Source organism: Haliaeetus albicilla, chromosome 9 (genome assembly GCF_947461875.1).
Source record: "Haliaeetus albicilla chromosome 9, bHalAlb1.1, whole genome shotgun sequence".
Taxonomy (NCBI): domain Eukaryota; kingdom Metazoa; phylum Chordata; class Aves; order Accipitriformes; family Accipitridae; genus Haliaeetus; species Haliaeetus albicilla.
In genome coordinates this window covers 14,199,959-14,220,420 of record NC_091491.1, presented here as the reverse complement: position 1 = coordinate 14,220,420, position 20,462 = coordinate 14,199,959, and the positions used below count along the sequence as shown (strand labels likewise).

The following is a 20,462-nucleotide window of genomic DNA, read 5'->3' as shown; positions in this document are numbered from 1 at the left end:
GCAGGTTCAGATGGGATATCCACCAGCTCCCAGCCCCATTGCCCGTGGCGAGGTGATGCTGCTGGTGACATCAATGGCTCTGCTCTTGCAGGCTGTTTTCACAACCCAGCCACACTCCATCCCTAGACATGGCAGTGGAGAGATGCAAGGTCCTTATGTGCTGCATTGCTCTTTGTATACTGCACCTCTCCTCAGTCCATGCCTGGCTGCCAGCCATGTTGCTAATAAGTTCTTGAGCTGCTCTTCTTTCATCGTGCCCAAAGTACGAAGCTGAACAGGGAAGCGTGGCTGCCTCCTAGCCCAGGCAGGGCAAAGCAGTCTCCCAAACACCTAGCAAAACCGATTAACCCAGCATGAAGCCTTCCAGGAGTTATATCAGCTGCTCAGCCCCTGAAGACATCTTGCACTCCCTAGGCAGCTCCATGGCACCAAGCCTTAGTGTTTGGCAAGCGAGCCCCTAACTGATGCTTACATAGGCTCTCCTGTGTGGGCAACCTGTGGCCATTTAGCAGCAGGGAGCCATTTGGGTGGGAAGCAGCTGCAGGATGAGTCCTTCTACCTGTGCTGGGGCCAGGGGCTGCGGCAGGACTGCTGGGCGACCGCAGGCAGCAGCTCTGCCTGCACCCTGCAGCCACAAGGGGCTCTCAGTATGGTGAACCCTGCCCCTAGCCCTGGGGCACTCATCCATGGCTCCTGCCAGCCTCCCAGCCCTATCCCATTTTTTTTATTTTCTACAAAGCTTTGTCCTCTGCCTATGGCCACAAAAATCAAGTTAAACAAGAGGGGATGTGAAGAATCTTGCTGGCAATCTGAGCTCCAGACAGCGCCCAATAATCCCACCTCAATGGGGATTTCAGCAGACTGAGTCCTGGTGATCAAGATGGAGCAAGGGGAAAACGGGGCCACCGGCAGCGCAGCCGGCAGGCAGATGGCCTGGGGCGGTGGGACCTCAACCTGGCTGCAGCATGAGTATTTGGGACTGGTTATGGACAGCGAGGATGAGCAGATTGGGCAAAGCCTTCACAGAGCAGCTTGGCATGCCACAACCCAACCGGGCCTACAAATCCTGCTGCAGGCAGGGCTGGGGGGGGGGGGGGGGGGGGGGGGAACAAGACCATCCCATGTGCTGCTCTTGCTGAAGGGTGAGGATAGGACAAGAGGTGTTTTTGTGGTTTTTTTTTTTTTCTATTCCAGCCTGTCAGTGTGGGACAAAAGGGCTAAGACCCCAGAGGGTTTGATTCCACACTGGCTTTTAAGTGCTCAGGGCATCAAGAATTTGCTCCTCCTCTGAGCCTGCTGCACATCACACCTCCCTCTGCTGCACACAAGAGGTTTTTGCTCCCTGCAGAGAAGATGGAGCTGCCTTGAGTGCATAGTCCCACTCATCTCCCTGCCCCAAGGCTGCTCAACGTCCTGCCTGCAGGCTCCCAGAGATGGGGACAAGAGCTCCCAGGCAGCCCGGAGGCTGGGCTAGCCTTTGCCAGGAGTTGGGGAGATAGAGGGGAAGCAGAAGGAAGTGTGCTCTCTGCACACCTCCTGCCCCATCAACCACTGCTCCAGGGCATGGTGACAAGCCCTCCTTGGCCACACTTTGGCATGCAGTGGAATGGGGATCCAGGCCGGGGAGCACTGTCACAGCCACTGCTGCTTCCCTCCAGGACCAGGAATGGCTGGGGCCACCACCGCTCCATCCCCTGGACCAGCCACCTTGGTCCTCTCCCTGCACACCCCAGCACTGTCTGCCTCCTGCCTTCCTCCCGCTCCACCCTGGCTGCTGAGGATAAAGAGGAGCGAGCAGAGAAGATGGGAAGGATGAAGTAGCATTTTTGGGGACGATTCAGCCATCCAGGCTGGGCAAAACCCTGATGCTGGTGTCAGCCTCTGCAACCCTTCAGATAGCAGCTTCCACCTCCTACTCAGGTCGTGTGGTAACAAGACCATCGGTGATTCAGGGTGAACAACGATCTGCAATACTGTGTGAGCAGATAATAAAATGGCAGCTGGTACTGAATGGGGATAAATGTGTTTTTCCTATTTTCTTCTCTTTGCAGTCTTATAATGTGCACCAAGCTATTCCCTCCCTGGAATAAGAGCTCAGCTTTTACCAGATAGTCCAAAAGCTGTTCAAATGAGAGGCGCACGTTAAAAATCATTTGGGAAAGAGGAGCCCGTAAAAGGTAGAACATCATTACAGCCCTTTACACATCCATAATTCACTGAGAGCATTTCTGCTCTCCCCACCTCAGAAGGATATAGCTAGACTGGAAAAGGTTCAAAAAGCAATCGAGATGATAGCCAAAGGTCTGCAGTGGCTCTTATACAAGAGTGTATAAATAGACTAGCACTTCCATCTGGGGCAGGATTTGTGGCTCAGGGACTTCATATTTAATAGCCCATGGTGGAGTTTTCCATCCTTGACTGGAAGAGCATTTGTGGGAAGAATTAACTGCCCACGTGGCTTGTTCTTATGGCAGCCGGCAGGACCGGCAAACCTAGCGCGGCCGCCAAGACCAGAGGTGCCGCATGGTCGGTGGCGGCTCTGCACGAGCAGCGAGCCACGGCTCCCACCTGGCCAACGTCCCTTTGTCCCTCACGGTGGCCTCATGCCTGGGCTTTGCAGTTTGTGCGTGCGGCTGCTGGCTGCCCTGGCCAGGGAGGTAGGTCACATCGCAGCACTTCCTCTCTTCCCTAGCTCGTCAATCACTTGATTTTTTTTCAATAAGTGGGTTTAATTTGGCTTTTAAATACCTGGAGCAACATGAGTGGCTGCATGCCTGAAGGCAGCTTCAATATGGGTGAGCTCCAGCAAAAAAATACAGCAAAAATTTGGGCTGACGAGTAATTAAAACGTGAGGACCGTCGACCCACCAGGCGCTGTGCTATCCCCCCGGGGTGTGCAGGGCACACAGCTCCCTTTGCATCCGTCTGGCACCACCTCGTGGGTATCCAGCTTCTGCTCCTGGCCACCATGGTGTTTTGTGGCCCTGTAGCACAGCTGGAAAGATCTTTGGTATCGCAAATGTGCTTGTGTTCATACCCGCAGGCTGGAGCATGGTGGGGAGGACTTCAGCTCCAGCCTTTGTCCTGGGGCTTTATTCTGCTTTGGGTCTGGATCACCAGCTCCAAGTCTCCCACTCCTGGGCAGGCTGTAGGTAGAGGGAGACCACGGAAACCACCTTCTCCTGTGTTCCCTTTGAAAAGAAAGCAGGGACTGCACCTTGGAGTCTCTGAGCCCTCCAGTGTTGAGTTTCCAGCCACTCACAAGGCAATAATACCATAATAAGGCACTAAGTGGCTTCTGAAACCATTAGCCATTTGCTGCATTAAATGCTCACGTTGCCACAGGGGAGGCTCCGTCATTCCTCGGCCCTTTTTCGGAAAGCGGATCAACAAGAAGCTTCCCAGAGGCTCAGGTTGCGGGGGGGGGGAGGGTGCCCGGCCTCGTTGCAGTGGGAGCAAGCTGGGGTCAGGGCCCTCTGGCATTGGAGGGCTGGGTGCTCACCTGGCTGGGTGCACAGGATGGGGTCCTGGGTGGGGGGAGACTCACAGCATGGGCAAGCCAGAGCAAAAGGTGCAAGTAGGAGGTTTATTGTTTCTGCTGGCAATGAAGTGGGGGTGAGGGACCGGACGAGGGAGCCAGGGACTTGTCTGACGTACAAGTAATCAGCTGTATCATCTTATTTTGAAGGCTTTTTAGTAATAAATAAAACCATCCCAGAGAGAACAGGTAGCAACTGAGACCAGAAACCAGGAGCGCCTACAATATTGGGCTAGCATAGCTGTTACCCTTGCAAGGGCTAGCCAAGCCGATCATCCATCTTTCTGCCATAAACTTTGCTGGGAGCCATGAAGGGATTCAGAGAAAAAAAGGTCTTCAAATGGCGCAGCCAGGCCAACCCTGGTACCAGCCTGGGCAGCATCCCTGGGCCTGGCACCCTCCAAGGGCCGTTCCCCGCCTGCTGCCCCAACGCTTTCTCCTGCAAGGCTGCAAGAAGACACGCTGAGGGGTGACCTGCACCCAGGCTTGCAGGAATCTTAAAAAAAATCATCTCTTGCCTTCTTGGCTGTCTCGGACCCAGGAGAGGGCAGCAGCAGCCCAGGCTGCAGTCTCAGCTACCCTTGCCAAAGCTGGTCTTCAACTACTAAGCTGCTCAGAGAATGCTGAGAAAGAAAAGCAATGTATGCAGTGAGCAAGCAGAAAACAAAACCGCAGTGAGCAGGCTAGTGGTACTCTCTTGGGCCTCAAAATTGTTTGCTTTCAAGGTGGAAGTGGAAAGAAAATGGTTTTTCTTTGAAAACAAACTGGAGTGCCAAGGCTTTTCATGGCAGTCTTTCGTTCTTTGGCTATCAGTCATCACTGTATGGATGCTTTTTACAGCACCAGAAAATAAGGTGGCAATGCTGGAGGCTGTTCCCAATAGAGGTGGAAGGTAAGCACAGGCAATGACATGCAGTGTGTGCACTTCACACTGTTGCAGAGCTACTAAAAGCCCATGAGATCCTGCTCTGGAGCTATTGTGGCTTCACTCAGAGCACCTCAGGACAATATGAAATATGATTACCAGCACTTCATGGGCACGCCGGCTGCCTTTCCCTTGCTGAGCTTGCTGTCCCTGAAAGGGGGGGGTTGGAAACAGGGGAAGTTTCTACTTCTCCACCTTGGTACCCCAAACACAGGCTCCCTTCCAGCCTGGTCTGAGGTTCACAGCAGACCGCTGTGAAACTCTTCCTGCACATTTTCACTCACAGCATCACCTTTTTAGGTCAGCATCTTCTGGTGCAGCTGTAGCCCTGCCTTTCAGCCTGGCCAGCCTGGTAGCACCCTCCTGGTTTTACTGAATGAGATCACCAGGATGAGTCATGTAGCAGGTGAGAGGGAGGAGGACATCCTTACAGCCACACTGGAATCCTAGTCACCCCTTTGACAACACATTATGGAGCCAACCTGGCTTTTGCTGCAGGCACTTCCATTTCTGCATGTGTCGGTCTTCCCTGGGGCAGCAGGCGCCTCTCCTGGCTTGCAGCATAAACCACGTGGCCTCCATTCTCAGTCGAGCTCAATTGATTCTTTTGATTTTTTTTTTTTTTTTTAGTTCACACCCTCTGAAATCACAGCAAAGTGCAAAATTGTTGCTTACCAAAGCTGTTCTTCTGAAATGAGTCATTAAAGAAGGAGCCTTGTCATTCTGCCAGACACAGCCTGGTTGCTTCTCTAGATGTAAGGACACAAGAGAACAGCTTGCTGCTCTGTTTCTTCAACCTGCCTGCACCCTGGGTGTTACCCAGCGTCCATAGAGAGCCTGGACAGAGTAAGTCCTGCATTATTCCCACCTCTTTGGATGACCAGGCCTTTTCACCCCATTTTTGGGTGGAGGCCACACGTGTCTGTAAGCTGGCTCGGATTCAGTTCCTTTAATTGTGTGTGCATCCAGGAGCTCTTGCATGTCTTTATGGCTTGAAGCCCAGCGGGTGTTCATCGGATGGGGGGGATCTGCTAAGGAGATCCACATGTCCTATCGTGTGTGCTGGAAAGCCTTTGTGAGCTACTGAACTTGAAGCTGTTGGGCTGATGAATGCAATGGTCCTCAACGCTTGTACATGTGGTAACATTTTGGTGATGCCGTGCTTTGTACCAGGCTAGCAGCTTGTTTGGGGAGCTACCTCTGTGTCCAGCACTCTTGCAAAATAGATCTTTTGTTCTTTTATTCAGAAAACCCTTCAGCCAAACTCAGTCTTGCCTCTTCCATCCATCACTGCCTCCCTGGTGGCACCAGGGCAGAGGAGAGGCTGTGGAGGGAAGGAGCAGCAGTAATATCTTCACATCTGATGCTGCGTCCACACCAGCTATTGGGAGACATTACAAAAATCACAGCCAAACTTTTGAACCTCTGAGCGCCACCAGATTTATGCACTACATACAGCCCGACTTTCTTTTTCCCCTGAGATGATGTCCTAAGTCTGCAAAGTCAATGGGAACAGTGTATTCTTGCTGCTTGAGAAAAGCCAAGCTGCAATATTAGATATCTTACTGCAATTTGGAGTTTATGTTTGGATTTTTAGTTTGATGTTTTGGACTTCCCCTCCCTGGCATGCATGAGGTTTTCTTCTTAAATCAGTACCAGAGACAAGAATCAGATACGGGTCTTTTGGAAGCTTGTCTCGTGTGTCTAGTGTGAGACCCAAGAGCACATGTGAAGCTAGACCTACTTTCCATGACTGGTCTTAGTTCCCTCTCTCCCTTTGTAGTCTGGAGCTGACCTGGCCCAAAAAAAAGCATTTCTGAGGTGTTTTGTGTTCACCTCCACCCAGCTGTAAGCAGCTCACAGCAAGCTGTAGAGCACAGATCCCTGAATTTTCTTTCTTCATTCTTCTTCCTCCACAGACACTCCCCAGCTGAATCCTGTGATGGAACCCCTGTCCTGGATGCTGGGCACCTGGCTCTCAGACCCGCCAGGAGACTGTACCTTCCCTACAACAAAGCCCTTCCAGTACCTGGAAGAAGTGCACATCTCTCACGTGGGGCAACCCATGCTCAACTTCTCCTAAGTCCAGAGGTGTGTTGGCAGCAGCTTTTGGATCTGAGCAGGTATGGCTCCAGTGAGATTTGTTGGCTTTGCCTTTTTTTTTTAAAGCAATAAAGTAAACAGGTTTCATCCACCAGGTGAGAGGATTTGACAAGTTCTGGCCTGATAATTTCATTTTTCTTTAAAACTGCTGATTGTTTGCAGCCCTGTTGAAACATGTCCTAGGCTGCACACCTGCAGGCAGCTAGCCTAAAAGCATGCCCACATAGCTGAGCATTTAAAAATTAATTCATCCCTTTGTCATGGAAGAGACATAAATGGACAGGATCAGCAAGGTGATCATAATTTGAAGCCTGGGGCATTATATGGTGAAAAGTAGTACAGGACAAGCAACAGAAGCATTGGAAGGGAGCTGAGAAGCGGAGTTCTGTGGGCATCACATGTATCTTAGAGCAGCCCCAAAGCTGCCAGAATGGCATTGCCACCAAGAATGGCATCACCTGGGACTTTCTTAGTGCAAAAAATGAGGAGCCAAGTATCAGGGCACAGCCTTGGTTATTGCTTGAGCAAATACAGTCAGTAACAGTCTTTGAAAGCTCAGCGATTCTTCAGCCGAAATCTAGTGTGCAGCATTGCACGGATTAGACAAAAGACAGGCTGTGGAGAAGATGCCCTGCATTCCCGCTGCACACTGCTTGTTGTGACAGAGCTGTCAGCCAGGAACGGGATATTTTTAGCCTGGTTTCCAAAGGAAACAAAGCTCCAGCAACCATGCTCCATCTGTCAATTCCCCCCTCCCACTTTTGAACAGTGGCTACTTTTAAAGACCTTTTTTTTTTTTGCTGCGGAGATACAGTTCCGAAACATCAAACACCCATAAGCGTCAGGGAAACAGGTGACTGGGTAGAGGTAGAAACCCCTCTTCTCCCAAAGTCATGGAGATGCTGCCACCTGACCCCACCGCCCTCAAATACCCTGCACGCTGAAGAAGCCTTATGGATGTTCAACCCATGTTGGACTCCAGACAGTCCCACCATGACACAGGACGCCTTGCTTCACCAGCCGCAGAGCTTGTGGGCTGGCATGGATGCTCCCCAGCACAGCTGCCATCCTGCACCACCGGCACAGCTCCTTCCCCTCCCTTGGTACAACCGGGTGGCCGTGGTTAGGAGGAGACATCCTTCATGTACGGGCAAAGACAAACAGGAGGAGTAACTTGGGTATGTGCCCCCAGGGGAGCCTGCAGCAGCTGCAGGCACCCAAATTCCTCCTTAACAGCATGTCTTTGCTGTGTTCCCCCCCACCTTGCTTCCAGTTTCCCAAGTGCACAGATTGCTTGCAGAGGTGCTCTGTGCCAGACCTGAACTGTCAGCCTTTAGGAGACATTGATTTTGCAGGATTATTATACCTTAGTTCACATAAGAAACATATTCTTTCCACTTTTCAGCTCTGAATGTTTCAGCAATGGATAATTTCACCCAGTCTGCCACGTGGCAGCACCTGGACAAGCCCCCTGGTCAAGCTCTTCTTGTGTCTGTTGCACATTTATCCCATTACCATTGGGGTGGCAGCTGATGATATGGCATATCCCTGGTCCTGGGGCAGTTCACCATGGCCAAGGGGACTGGTGTCAGCCCTTTCCAGCAGGAACATCCCAGTTGCATGGAAGAGGCACGTATAGAAACTGCTGTTGCATGAGGGAGTCCTGGGCACAGATTTAGCAGCAGCAGCTCTGAGGTTGCCTCTGTCTCCTTTTCCACAGAAGGACACAGAGATGGAAATGCTAAGAGGAATGAGATGAAAAGCAAAAAATATTCTCGAATAAGCAAGTAATAATGATGCACGAGTAGAGTAAGCCCAGGGCAGTAGGGTATGGAGGCACCCAGCCCCCATCAGTGTATCTAAGCCTTGCCTTCATTAGCAGAGGCCTGGGCAGACTCAGCAGTACCGTAGCACTATAATGTCAATTTTCTTTATATGCAACTTTTATCAGCCATGGTATGGGTGACCAAACAGCCAGTCGTAAGGGCTGTTGGGGGACGGTCACGTATTTGAGCCAGAAGCCTTTGGTTTTAGGGGAAAGAAAGAAATCTGTTCTGCTATTGCTTCCACCAAGTGACAGATGAAAAAGGCCAGACTTGCTGCTAAAAAAAAAAAAAAAAGGCAGCATTGAGAAAAGGGAATATTTGGGACAGAGTGCAGCCCCAGCCCCAGTGCAAGGTCAGGCTGCCCAAGGGAGCTCCTCAGCCAGCTGCTCAAGAGACTCGGAAGCTATGGAGTATCTCAAGCCTGAACATAAATAAGCCTGGCTACAAGCACCAGCTGTGCAAAAAAGGGGACTTCTTTTTTGTGCATTTATGTCTTCCAACCTTGAAATATTATTCTCCTGTTGCCTCAAGCACTGGTGTATCCAGACATGGAGATTTTTCTTTTAATCCTGCATTCATTATCTAAGTACTATGAATGATCATGTGTTTAAATAAAATAGCATTTCCTCTGAGACAAGACCAGGCTAAGCACTGTGGGTTTTTTGCAGCACTACAGCATTTTTTGTAACGTGATTCCATGCATCCAGCCAGAAACCAGCAAAGCAATGCACCAAAACTGTAGATTCATCCACCTCAAACCTGACACAAGCAAGGTGGCCACCACCAGCTCCCAGGGAGCAGCCCAGCTTCCTCCTGCCCCACCAGTGCAGCGGCAAAACCAGCGCAATCATTGTTCTTTGGTGCTGTTTTCAATGTGATGTGGAAAATTATTGGGCTGCTCTAAAGGGTTCATCCTTATATCTCATCAGGGGGTTCAGCATCCTCTTTCTGGCACTAACAACATCATGTCCAAAGCCCCGCATTTCCAGGACTGGCTGCATGCCTTTGCTCAGAGCATTTGGCTCAGTAGTTCTCTGGTCACAGTAAATCAAAATATCACTCATGGGAGACACGAGTCTCCTCTCCTGAAATGATAGCTTGGTATTTCCGAAATAGTTTGCAAACTAAAAAAAAAATAGTGTGTAGCAGGAATTGCAATCAAATAGAGGCTGGAGTCTTCAGGATGGCAGATGGCAGGTGACGTGCACATCACCTTCATTGTATCCTGCTCTGCTTTCCTGGGAGGGGGACACACACAGATACAGCGCTGCATCTTCCCACTGCTCCTGTGAGTTGCCACAGTTGACTTTTTGGTAGAAATAGAGAGGTACATGCCTTGGTTCATGAGCTCCTGGGTCTAGAGTCCTCCTTCTATTGCTAGTGTCATATTTGGCCAGCTGCTCCTTCTAAGCAGAGTCAGGTTTAACAGCCCACTTAAGCTGCTGTCAACACTCACCATATTTGATTCTCACCGTATTTGATTTGCAGGGTAGAGCTTGTGGCCCTGGCAAGGTGGGGCTGTGGTGGTTTTAAACCCCCTTTGCAGCCTCTCCATCCAGGAGTGTTTGGTGTGACCTGTATAGCAGGTTCCCTATTAGAGACCTTGCCCGGGCTGTGGCACTACCAAGAACCTTCACACTGCTGTGACGGAGGGTTTCTTCTGCTCCAGCCTTGGTATGATTGAAAAGTAACCTAACCTCAGCATGGTCCTCTTTTTTGTCTCCTAAACTAGGAGAATCCCCCACTGTCTGGAAGTGGTGCCTTGAATGAGGGCATGGATTTAACCTGAGTTACTGCAAGTAAAAGAACTTTGAGACCCAGCTGGTGCCCAAGTTTGGATCTAATTACACATTGCCTTCAGGAGCTCTTGGAAATATTGCATAGCATCCTTGCTTATCTTCTCCATAACAGTCTTCAGAAAGTATTTTGTGGATTACAAGATGAGAAGGGATCATTAAAGCAACAGCTGCCACGCTGAGCCAGGCCAAAGACCTCTCCAGCCCAGATCCCATCTCCAGCAGCAGTCAGTGGCAGGTCCTTAGGGAAAAGACTAGGAAAGTCTTGCCTCAATACCTTCGTAGGGCAGTTGAGTGCATTTGTCAGTGCTGGTCTTCTGGAAGGACTCGAAGTTGAGGGCATGCACAGGGAGGACGGGGGTGTCCACCAGCAGCTCTTCCTGGGACACGCTCATGCTCGCTGGCCCGTGTGCTGGGAGGTTTAGCTGCTTTACGGGCAGGAGAGCCGGACTTCCCTGTGTCAGCTCTTGATTTCTTCCATTGGAGCTCCAGCTGTCTCCAGGCCCTTCCATGTCTGCTCTGCAAACAAGTCCTTCCACTTAATAAACAACTTCTTGGGGTTATTGTGTTTTTTTTAATAAATTGTGTCTCTGGAAAAATGAAGACAGCAAAATTCCCTGCAGACTTCTTTTGTGTGGGATATACGGGAGCTGCACAAGTCCAAGAACAAGCTCCAACTCCTGGTCTGATCTCATAGCTATAGGAATGTAGTCACACTTTTATGAGTGTGTATTTTATTTTTTATTGTTTGGTATGGATTTTTTAATTTTGTTTAGCTTTTTACTGGACTTTGGACCTGGCCTTCAAAGGCAATCACAGCCGTTACTGAAAAACTCTGGCAGACCTTAAAAAATAATTCCAGAATTTCAGAGATTCTCAAACTTTTCTTGCAGTTTCCCATAGTTAATTAGCGGGATTATCTTGTGCTTCCCTCCTGCTCGCTGCCCTCACACAGAGTCCCTGAGCCTTTGAAAGTTTTGGCAGCTGGTTGACTTTCCAGGGCATTCACATGTTGCTCCTGGCCCTGGTCCCACCAGTGGTGGCTGGTCCAGGCTGGCAGCTCTGATCTCACTGCCAGCTCTGATCCATGCTGATCGTCCCTCTTACTTCTTCTTATGCAACAGCAGCTCAGTGTGACACAGTGAAGCCAGTTTTGAGGCACTGCAGACCCTTCTTTGCCTCCAACCTGTCTGTGTGTTTGAAGAAAGGTCTGGCAAAGAAAGGGTGGCAGAGCCAGCCTGGTAAGATCAGCAGCTCCTTGAGGCTCAAAGCTCTGCTAACTTCGAGTTGAGGGTCCTAAGTTCCCTTTGCATCATCTGGGTTGAGAAATGTTCTAACCTGGTCAGGGCCAAAGACAATAAAATAAGTTATGTCTTTTAATTATGGGGTTTTGGTTCTTTACAAATGAAGCGTATTAAAGAAACTGTGCCAGTTGTGTCTTGTTTACGAACAGAACTGCTGTGGAGAAGGTTTCTCTGGGGTTGCACTGTTGGTTTTAAATGAATCGCACTACAGAGCTTCACCAAAGGCCTTCAAGGCAGCTGGCCTCTGCTCATGGTGCCAGGTGCCCGTCTCGGCAGGGAAGGCTGCCCCAGATCTTGCTGCTAGTGGCTTCTCTCCTCTTGAAACACAGCCACCGATGGGTCTGTTGGAAAGGCAGGAGGAAAGGCAGGAGGACCTGCCCTCCTATGGCTTGCATAACCCCACACAGCAGAAGCAAATCTGCCCTTAGGATTCCTCTCCCTTGCTCCTCTGATCACCTGGATGAGTCATATCAAGCTTCTCTGAAGCAAGAGCTGCATGTTTTCATAGCCTGTCTGGGTGTCTGACAACAAGGGTGATGGGTGGAGGGTCCCAAGAGCTCTGCTTTTCTCTCCCGCAGACTGGCCATGCTGCCCCACCACGGGGATTTTCCTGGCAAATTTAAGGGAGATTAAGGAAGAGTAAGTAGCAAGCAGACAAGCAGTTCTGGACAAATTTCTTCAGGACAGCATGGAGTCACACCTACTGAAGGCTGGATACTAACTGTAACGGTTTTTACTCCCTTTTCCTAACTGTAATGGTGTCTGTGCATGGAGGCTTGTGACAGCCCAGCTGCTTGCAGCAAGCAGAGGTCTGCCACCGGCCCAGAGCCAGGAGAGCTGGCTGCTACTGCACCACCACCGCCAGCATCCGCGTGGTGGGCAGAGGGCACAGCTGGAGTGCCAGCAGCCGGGCGTGAGGTTGTGCTGGCCCAGCAGCGGCGGAGAAAAGCAGGTAGAAAAGCTAAAGGGGCATTATCAAAATGAGTCCGTTCTTGCATCTGCTTTGCTTTCTTGAGCACACATTGGCCAGGAGATCAGGGTGGCTGCTGTCCGAAGGGCACAAACCCCAGATTTAACTGAGGGTTCAAGTTTGTGCAGATAACGTCAGGGTGGTAACTCTGCTGCATAGCATCAATTGCATTCACAAATGCCTGCCCATAAACGTTTGTATCTGCAAAAGCAGCATCCAGAGCCTGGAAAGGCAGCCCAAACTCTGCTTCCTTCCGGTGCACAGGTTTTTTGCTGGTTTGTTTTGTTTTTCAAGAGTGGCAACGGTGCCTTCTTTATTTCATGGCTTTATTTTTAATGCTTTATAGGACACACATCACCAGGGAACCAGAGCTCTTACTTACAAACATTTTAAAAGAAAATGAACCATCTTGCTGTGGGTGGGTCTACTTAGCATCACTGCTGCTGCCAGGGAGGCAGACAACTGCCTGGCCCCCTGCCTGTGGGCTTTGGGACTGGCTTGCAGAGAGCAGAGCTGCACAGATGAGGGTGATATTTCGGTTCCCAGACTGCTTTTTAAGTCTAATAACATATTTTCAGCAGGTTGAACTGTTACTAAAGGAGGAGAGAAAAGTGTCGGGGGGGGGGGTTCCAAACACACTACTTATGATCTCCCAGGAGCGCCTGAAGAACAGGCACGTTTTTCAAATGCTTTTACTCTTTCGAGCTATTTTTCTCAGTCTTCTGTGCACTGTTGACACTCCCACTCCTGGAAAGTAAGGCCAGGAAGCTGACGGCTGTAAATCCCATTTGTCTGTGCCGTGTATACAGACCTCTGTTGGGGACCAAGCACTCCCTGACATGCACCGATGTTTCTGCCTTCCCCAGCGTGACGGTGGCAAGACAGCAGTGTGCACATGAGGTCTGCAGGGACACAGTGCCGGGCTGTTCCCCGGCTCTGGCTGTGGGAAGTGGCATCGGAGGCTACACACAGCCTCCCCTGGACAAGCTGCTGCTTTTTATCACACCAGGCTTTTAGGGCAGGGGCAGGCAGGCAGTGTTGCCCCCTTAAACCTGTCTTATTTTAAGGGGGCAAATTAAACTCTGCTCTGCTCTTAGCCTCTCGTGCTCTGGCGAAGTCCACACTCAGGAGCTGTCAGCCAGGCAAAATGTGATTAATGACCCCTCCCATCACAAGAGGCTGCTTGGTCTCATCCCATTCAAAAACCAATACCACTTTGGTTGGTTTAATAGCCCAGGTGGTTACACCCAAAGCACCCATCCCTCCTGAGACAGCCCTTTGCTTGCCTTCGAGTTTGAGGTGCTCAGCAAACCCGGCACAGCACACGGCGCTGAGCAGGAAAAAGACAGCAGAGCTCATTTTTCAACATCACCCAGAGGCTTAACACCGTGGTGTCCCAGCGGCATGTCCCACCTTCTCACAAGCCCCACGCCTCCTCTGCACGGCCATAGGTGGTGGAGCAAGCAGCTCCCTCAAAGCACCCAGGGGACACAGTTTTCTGTAGAGGACAAGGATGGTAAATAAGCATGGAAGAGCCAGCCCACATTTATACCCAGGATTAATCTGAGAGGCTGTTTCGTGCTATCACTGTTGTATGGGATTGCTGCACTGGTGTCTTGTGTGATGATCCCCTGCATTTTAAGGTTCGTGTGCTGCAGGGTTGCTGAACGCCGACTCCTCCACACAGCTCTGTACCTGCCATCGACTCACTGCAGCTGCAGCTTCGTCTAGGCATCACACAGCATAACTGTAGAGTAAGGAAAATTTCTCTGCTAGAAATCATTCCCTGGTTGCTGTGAAATTCCTGGGATTTTTTTCTTTTTGCCAGCTTTGGCCCAGTTGTCTTTAGGTTGTCTCCCAGTGCTACCAGCAAGTGACAGCATCTTCTCATTCTCCTCTGAGCAGCTTCCCCCTGTGCATCGTCTGACTCCTTGCTCTGAGACTTCTGCCCATCTAAGGGATGTGCAAAGCCAGACAGACCCATGGAGCCTGGCACTGAGAGCCGTATTTTTTTCCCAAGCATTTAAAGCCAGTGTTGTGTTCCTTAAGTCAGACTTAAATCAGATAAGGTGGGGGAGACAGAAAGCAACCAGCTCATGCTTAGAGGCTCTTGTCCCCTGTTGGCATCTGCACAACAGCCAGCCACCGCAGCAGCTCAGGTGTGCTGCCTGGCTGCAGCACCGGCACTGCCCAGGAGCCCCTACCCAGCCCAAAGCTGGCACCCTGAGCACTGAGCCACGGGGAAGAGCCTCCCTCTATGAACAAAGTCAGCCTGGGAATGATGCAGCCTGCAGGAGCCAGCTATGCTGTCCTGTTTGATTCCTCCAAGGGGTCATGTCTTTTGTACAGCATCAGTTGTAGGACATTAAGTCATCCTGTTTGCTCCCTTAGTGCTCCTTTCTTCCTTCACTGTTTGGTTTTGGTTCAGGGGATGGGAGCAGTTCAGCACTACCAGTGGTAAGGGGTCGGGGCAGGCCATGCAGAAACCACAGCCCCGTGAAATAATTTCAGCATGAGAGTTTAAGGTAAGCGCATTTTGTGTTCTTTTTAACATGCCTTTTCCTGCATAGCTAGTTCATCCCTAGCCACTGAAAAAGCCAGGAAATACTGCAGAACAGTCCTGCTCCTCCCGCCTGCTGCCCCATCCACACACCAACGCAGCCTCGGCTGCCCCGGGCTCAGTCCCACAGCTACCAGCACAACACGCTCAGCGCTGCCTCGCAGCCCTGCCAAGACACAAGCCGGAGGCCAGCCGCAGCCAGGGGAAGACTGGGAAGAAGACTGCAAGCATGGGAAGCCTCATCCCCTTCTCCAGCTGACCACAGCTACCTCTCAAAAGTGTTTCCTCGAGACAAGCTGCCCAGTATTTCACTCCTTCAAAGTCCGAGGACATCACTGTCCTTGGAGAAGTTGCTGAAGTAAATTGGAGGCATTTTGCTAAATCTTTTAAGTGAAAGATAGCAGGATTAAATTCCACTTTTGATATAATCCTCAACCCCATCTTCAAGGGAAGTGCAGCATTGCCTCCAGCCCCAGCTGGTGCCTCCATGCTGAATCACTCTGATCCCAAAGTAAATAAAGCTCTTTGAAAAAGGGCAAATGTTTTCTCAGCTGCTCTTCTTCCCTTCAAAAGAAGGTCTGATTGAAATTTTTATGTCTGCAGATATAAATATATGCAGTCAACAAATGCTTCTTAGTAAGAAGCTATCTTCACAGAATGACTGGTTTTTGGAAAGCACACTCTAAATCCATGGGACATTCCTGGACCACACTGCTCTCCTTACAGCCTTTCCTTCCGTGCTGCACATTTTATGAACTCCTAAATGGGCCAATTTAAGTCACTGCAAATTAATCCTAGCACGCTGTCAGTTCAGGCTCCTGGTGTCCCCAAGACTTTGCTTCTGCTCAACCCTGGAGCTCTGTTTGCCCCAGGAGATGGCAAATATAAACAGCCCCTTGGCATAAGATGCAGGAACGATCTGAAGGGCCAAACCCCCGAAGTGGGTGCCAACCTGCCTTCTCCTGCTCAGGGAGCTACTGGGCCCTTACCCAACCCCTGGATGGTTGTATGTTCCTTCTCCTCCAGCTCCAGTTCCGAAACTAGAGCTGAAGCCTAAAGCCAACGAGGCAACCTTTCTACCAGCTCTGACAGCAGGCTGAGGGCAGACTTCCAGTGTAGGCTGAGCTCAGGGCTGAACACTATGAACCCCAGCCCAGCTCTCCTACGCTTTGGAAATTGGTAGAAAGTAGGCATGAGCATTCACTCACACAAGTTCAACATTTTCGAAAGTAAGAGGGCGAGTTCACACCACGCCAAGTCCTCGTGCGGCACAGACAGACTCGCAGCTTGCCTGCACGGAGGGATGGGGACAACGCTGCCCATCAAGCCCTCTCGATGGATGGCAGCACTCTTCCCTCCTGCCCCAGGGCTAAACGTTGCCTGGCTGCAGGTACAACCTCAGGCTCAGGCCCACTCAGGCCGGCTGCTCTTACCACAATGCCTCACCCCGGCGCAGATTGCAGAGAGCCTGCCTGGTTTTGAAGGCTGCCTTGAAAACGCCACCCAGTACAGGGCATCTCCCTGAGCCTCCAGCCAGCCCTGAGCCAGGCCCTTGGAGGCCAGGCTGGCCCGTCCAGCTTGGACGCTGGCCCGCCGTCTGCAGCAGCAATATTACTGCGACTTTTACCTCCCTTTACGTAGCCTTCACAGCACCAGACACGTAACTACTTCACAGCAGCTCATTTTAGAAGAAACTAATCTGCTTAACATAGAGACATCCCACTCAGCTACCCCACTCCATCCAAGTCATCACCCCTGCGGAAAACCTCAAGGCTGCGAATGCAATGTCAAAATAACACAGGCCATTCTGCTAACTTTTTTTTTAATTAAACAGCTTAAATTTAAGCAAAGCTGCCATGCAATTTTTCCAGCCTTCCCACTGATGTGCTGTAGGGTTTGAGAAGGGTGTCTCATAATTTAGATCTAGCTAGTTACAGACTCCAGTAGGTTTAGTGCTTGTAATAATACACAGCCTTGGCTCAACTTTGTGAATCTATTGCTCTCCCTCAGAGACAAAATGTTATATTGCAACACGTTAAGTATTTTTAGTAGTGCTGTTCTGCTCCTCCAGTTAAGTCATAAAAACCAAGGGCACAGATATCCAAAGCATCTTTTCCCAGCTTCAAGTAATCTACCATTAGCCACTAATTACATGCTTACAGGATGCATCAGCCCAGTGAGTACCAACAGGAACCAACAGCATGTACCCAGACCCTGAGGGCAGCAACCTTTCAGCAGGCAGGAGAGCCTTTCAGGGTTGTTCGCTCCCTTTCAAATGCCACTCAAGCTTTCTCCTTTTCCATCCTGTATAAATGCATGCAGCCGGCCCTAATAAAAGGGAAAATATGGCAGGCAATGGGGCCATTGCTGCAGGTATGATGCTGTTCAGGATAGCACCCAACTCTGCCATAGTACCAAACATTTTGGAAAGGGTTGCCTTCTCGGGGAGAGAAAACAACCTGCTGGGTGAGATACCTTTCCTCAGGAGCTCTGGCAGCAAACCTACATTTCAAGCATTGAGAGGGAAAGCCTGACAGCACAGGCAAGGGGGTTTGCCAGCAGAAGCTCGCCAGGCTTAAAAAGGGCAGTCTGGGCACCTCCTGGCTGAGGAACTGAGAGCAAAGTATGTTCTAGCAGCTTACCGGTGATTTAATTTTTCTTTTGAAGTGCCAAGGAGATCAAAATAGAAGGCTATATTTGGGGTTTGTTTTTTAATCCCCTTCCTAGATGATCAGAAAATACAGGCTCCATTCTGGCGGGAAACGGGAACAAACTATCCCCGTGGCAGCCACTGCACAGCCCCTGACTCACGCCTCCACGTTGGGAGTAAAAAGGTGACACCATGATGCTGAGAGGGCTTCAAGTTTGACTTTTGGGTGGCTTTACATTACCTAGACAGTGTCACAGAGCATTGAGAGAATGGATCTGCGTTGCAGGGACCGGCTGTGGGAACTCCAGCTGCTGCCTAATGAAAGTCAGGCGAGAGAGGGCGAGGGAGTACCTCGTGCTGCAGGACAGAGAGCGCCATTGCAGGGCCTGATCCTGCCAAGTGGCCAGTCCTCTCGGCTCCCATCAGATTAGTGATGATGAAGGTCCTCGGTACTGCCTATAGTCCTCCAAAGTCCAAAGCAGTTGCCCTTCAGTTGACTGAAAGGGACTTGGGGTCAAGCTCAGTGCAAGTCATATTCTGGCAGGGGATGGGGGTGTTCTGCAGGTAGAAAACACACCTTATCTTGCTTAAACACAGAGCTTAACAAAAGTATGAGTGGAAGTCATGAGATAGGGCCAGAAGTGGAAATTTTAAACAAGAGGGGATTGATCTCTGCAGTGCTTTTTTTCTGAGCTTAGCTTCACAATTCAGTATGTGACGTAAATGGAGATGTGTCATCAAGTCTTCCTGCAGTGATGGAGAAGACAAGCTCTAGTGCTGTCTGCTGGTCTATGAGCAGAGGAAAGAGATGAAGCTCCTTCTGAGCTAAAGCTCTGAAATACGCTTGGAAGGAAGCTGGAAATTCCCTTCCCAACACTTTTTTTTTTTCTTCCCCTTCTGTGAAAGGGGAAACTTTGTTTTCATCTGACCTTGCCTGGACATGGACTGCATGTCATGTGATTGACCCAGGAGCACTCTATTTCCCACAGACTCTGCTTGAATGTGCAATGCACTTCCAGGTCCTGGGTGATGGTGTAAAGTTCAACCAAGGATCACTCTGTTTAGCTGTGCTAGGGGCTTGTAATCCCAGTGGGTCAAAATGTTTAGATTTAAAGAAGGTTACAGGCTTTTCTAAGGGAGTATTTAAACTCCATCTGTCAAACCACTTGCATAGAAGAAATTTATAGACTCTGCCAGCAGAACATTAAATTACTGTTTTCTTGTCTCTAATTTAGTAGCATGCATTGTTTTCATATTGCCCTAAGAGAATAATTAATCTGTGGCAAATTTATGCCTATAAAAATTATAAATACTGGATTTAAAAACAACAACAACAGTAAAAAAACTCAAGGAGACACATGTTGATGAGAGCCACATCAAGAAGACTCTTGGCAAAGCTGTCGGAATGCCTTAAGGGCCTGATCTTTTCAGAAAGCTGTCTAAGGACAGCTTGAAACCTGCTTCATATTCAGTTTAACTGTGCACAATCCCCCCTCCCCCTTCCAGACTTTGCACACTAAAAGGAGAATTAAAAAAAATTAATAATAATAGGCACCATTTTTTCTCAGGGTCTAAACAACAAGTTTGAAAATGAGGAAGTTTGGTATTGCAGTTTTCTAGGAAACCTCAATGTCACTCTGCAATGTTACTGTTCCGTACTGCAGTATATAATACAGATGCAAGTCTGACAAATTAAGGGCTTCACAGCTTGTTTTCTTTCCATTTACAGGAGAAAAAGCAGTGCAGGAACACAAGTGACATCTGCTGTGAGACTGAGACCACTTCAGTTTTTCTAGTTGCTTTGAAGAAGGTGAACCTACTGCCAGTGTTTGACAAGGGAGAGGTATAAGTAAGGCTGTGGTTGAAGCAATGTCAGGTCTAGGACACGATAAGGATTGCTCAAATGCCCGTCATTGAAATACCCAAGCCAAGATGGCTTTTCTGCTCCCTACCTTTTTGATAAAGCAAATATTTCCATTGACTGAATGTTGGTCCATTACAAAGAAACAGAAAATGAAGATGGTGCCAGGGGGTGTGTGGGGGATAATCCTTACAGGAGCAAGTTCTTCTGTGAACAAAGGAGTGCTGAAGCTCAGGTTCCAGCAGGCTCAACTCTGACCTTGACATTCCCCACTGTAAGAATGCACAGGCCATTCTCATCTGCAAAATACTCCACATACACTAAAATATTCAAGATGCCGTTTCCCCATCTCCAACCCTTTTTCCCTCCTCCCGCTACTCCCTAAGCATCTCCTGTAACTCCACCCGGCCCCCACTGCAACAACCTCACCTTCCCCCTGTGCACCCAGTTCTGGTGAGACAGGAGGTGGCAAAAGCTTGGCTGGATTTTACACATGCCAAGTGACTCTGCCTAATGGGGTGAACAGCAGCCACATTTCCCAGTGCTAAAATGAGGTCTGTCCCCTGCCCCTGTTGTGGCTGCTGCCCTTTAGCAAAAGGGGATGAAATTGGGCAGTGGACTGAAAGGTCACTGGGGACAGGAAGCAACCCCCCAAGACAGTTTGTTCATAGGTAAGTCTCACTTAGAACATTCAGTATGAGCAGACAGCTAAAAAAAAAAAAAAAAAAAAAAAGAGAGAGAGAAAAGAAAAAATTGAGGCAACTTTCACTACAAGCAATTTTCTCAAGCAGATAATTTGAAACACCAGGATAAAAAAGAAAGGTGAGATGGCTAGTTTGGGGGTTTTCAGTTTTTCATGCTGGAAGAGGAACAACAAACAGGCTTTCAATATGAAGCAGCATAATAGTACTAACCTTGGTACTTACATT

At 49.7% G+C, this 20,462-nt stretch overlaps 1 long non-coding RNA gene across 1 annotated transcript; it reads left to right on the top strand.

Moving 5' to 3' along the window:
* Positions 1 to 4,086: 4,086 nt before the first annotated feature.
* LOC138686806 (uncharacterized) lies at positions 4,087 to 19,989 on the top strand. The gene is made up of 3 exons (XR_011326109.1): positions 4,087 to 5,309; positions 6,383 to 6,586; positions 19,402 to 19,989. It is a non-coding gene; the product is annotated as an uncharacterized lncRNA (long non-coding RNA).
* The last annotated feature ends 473 nt before the right edge of the window (positions 19,990 to 20,462 follow it).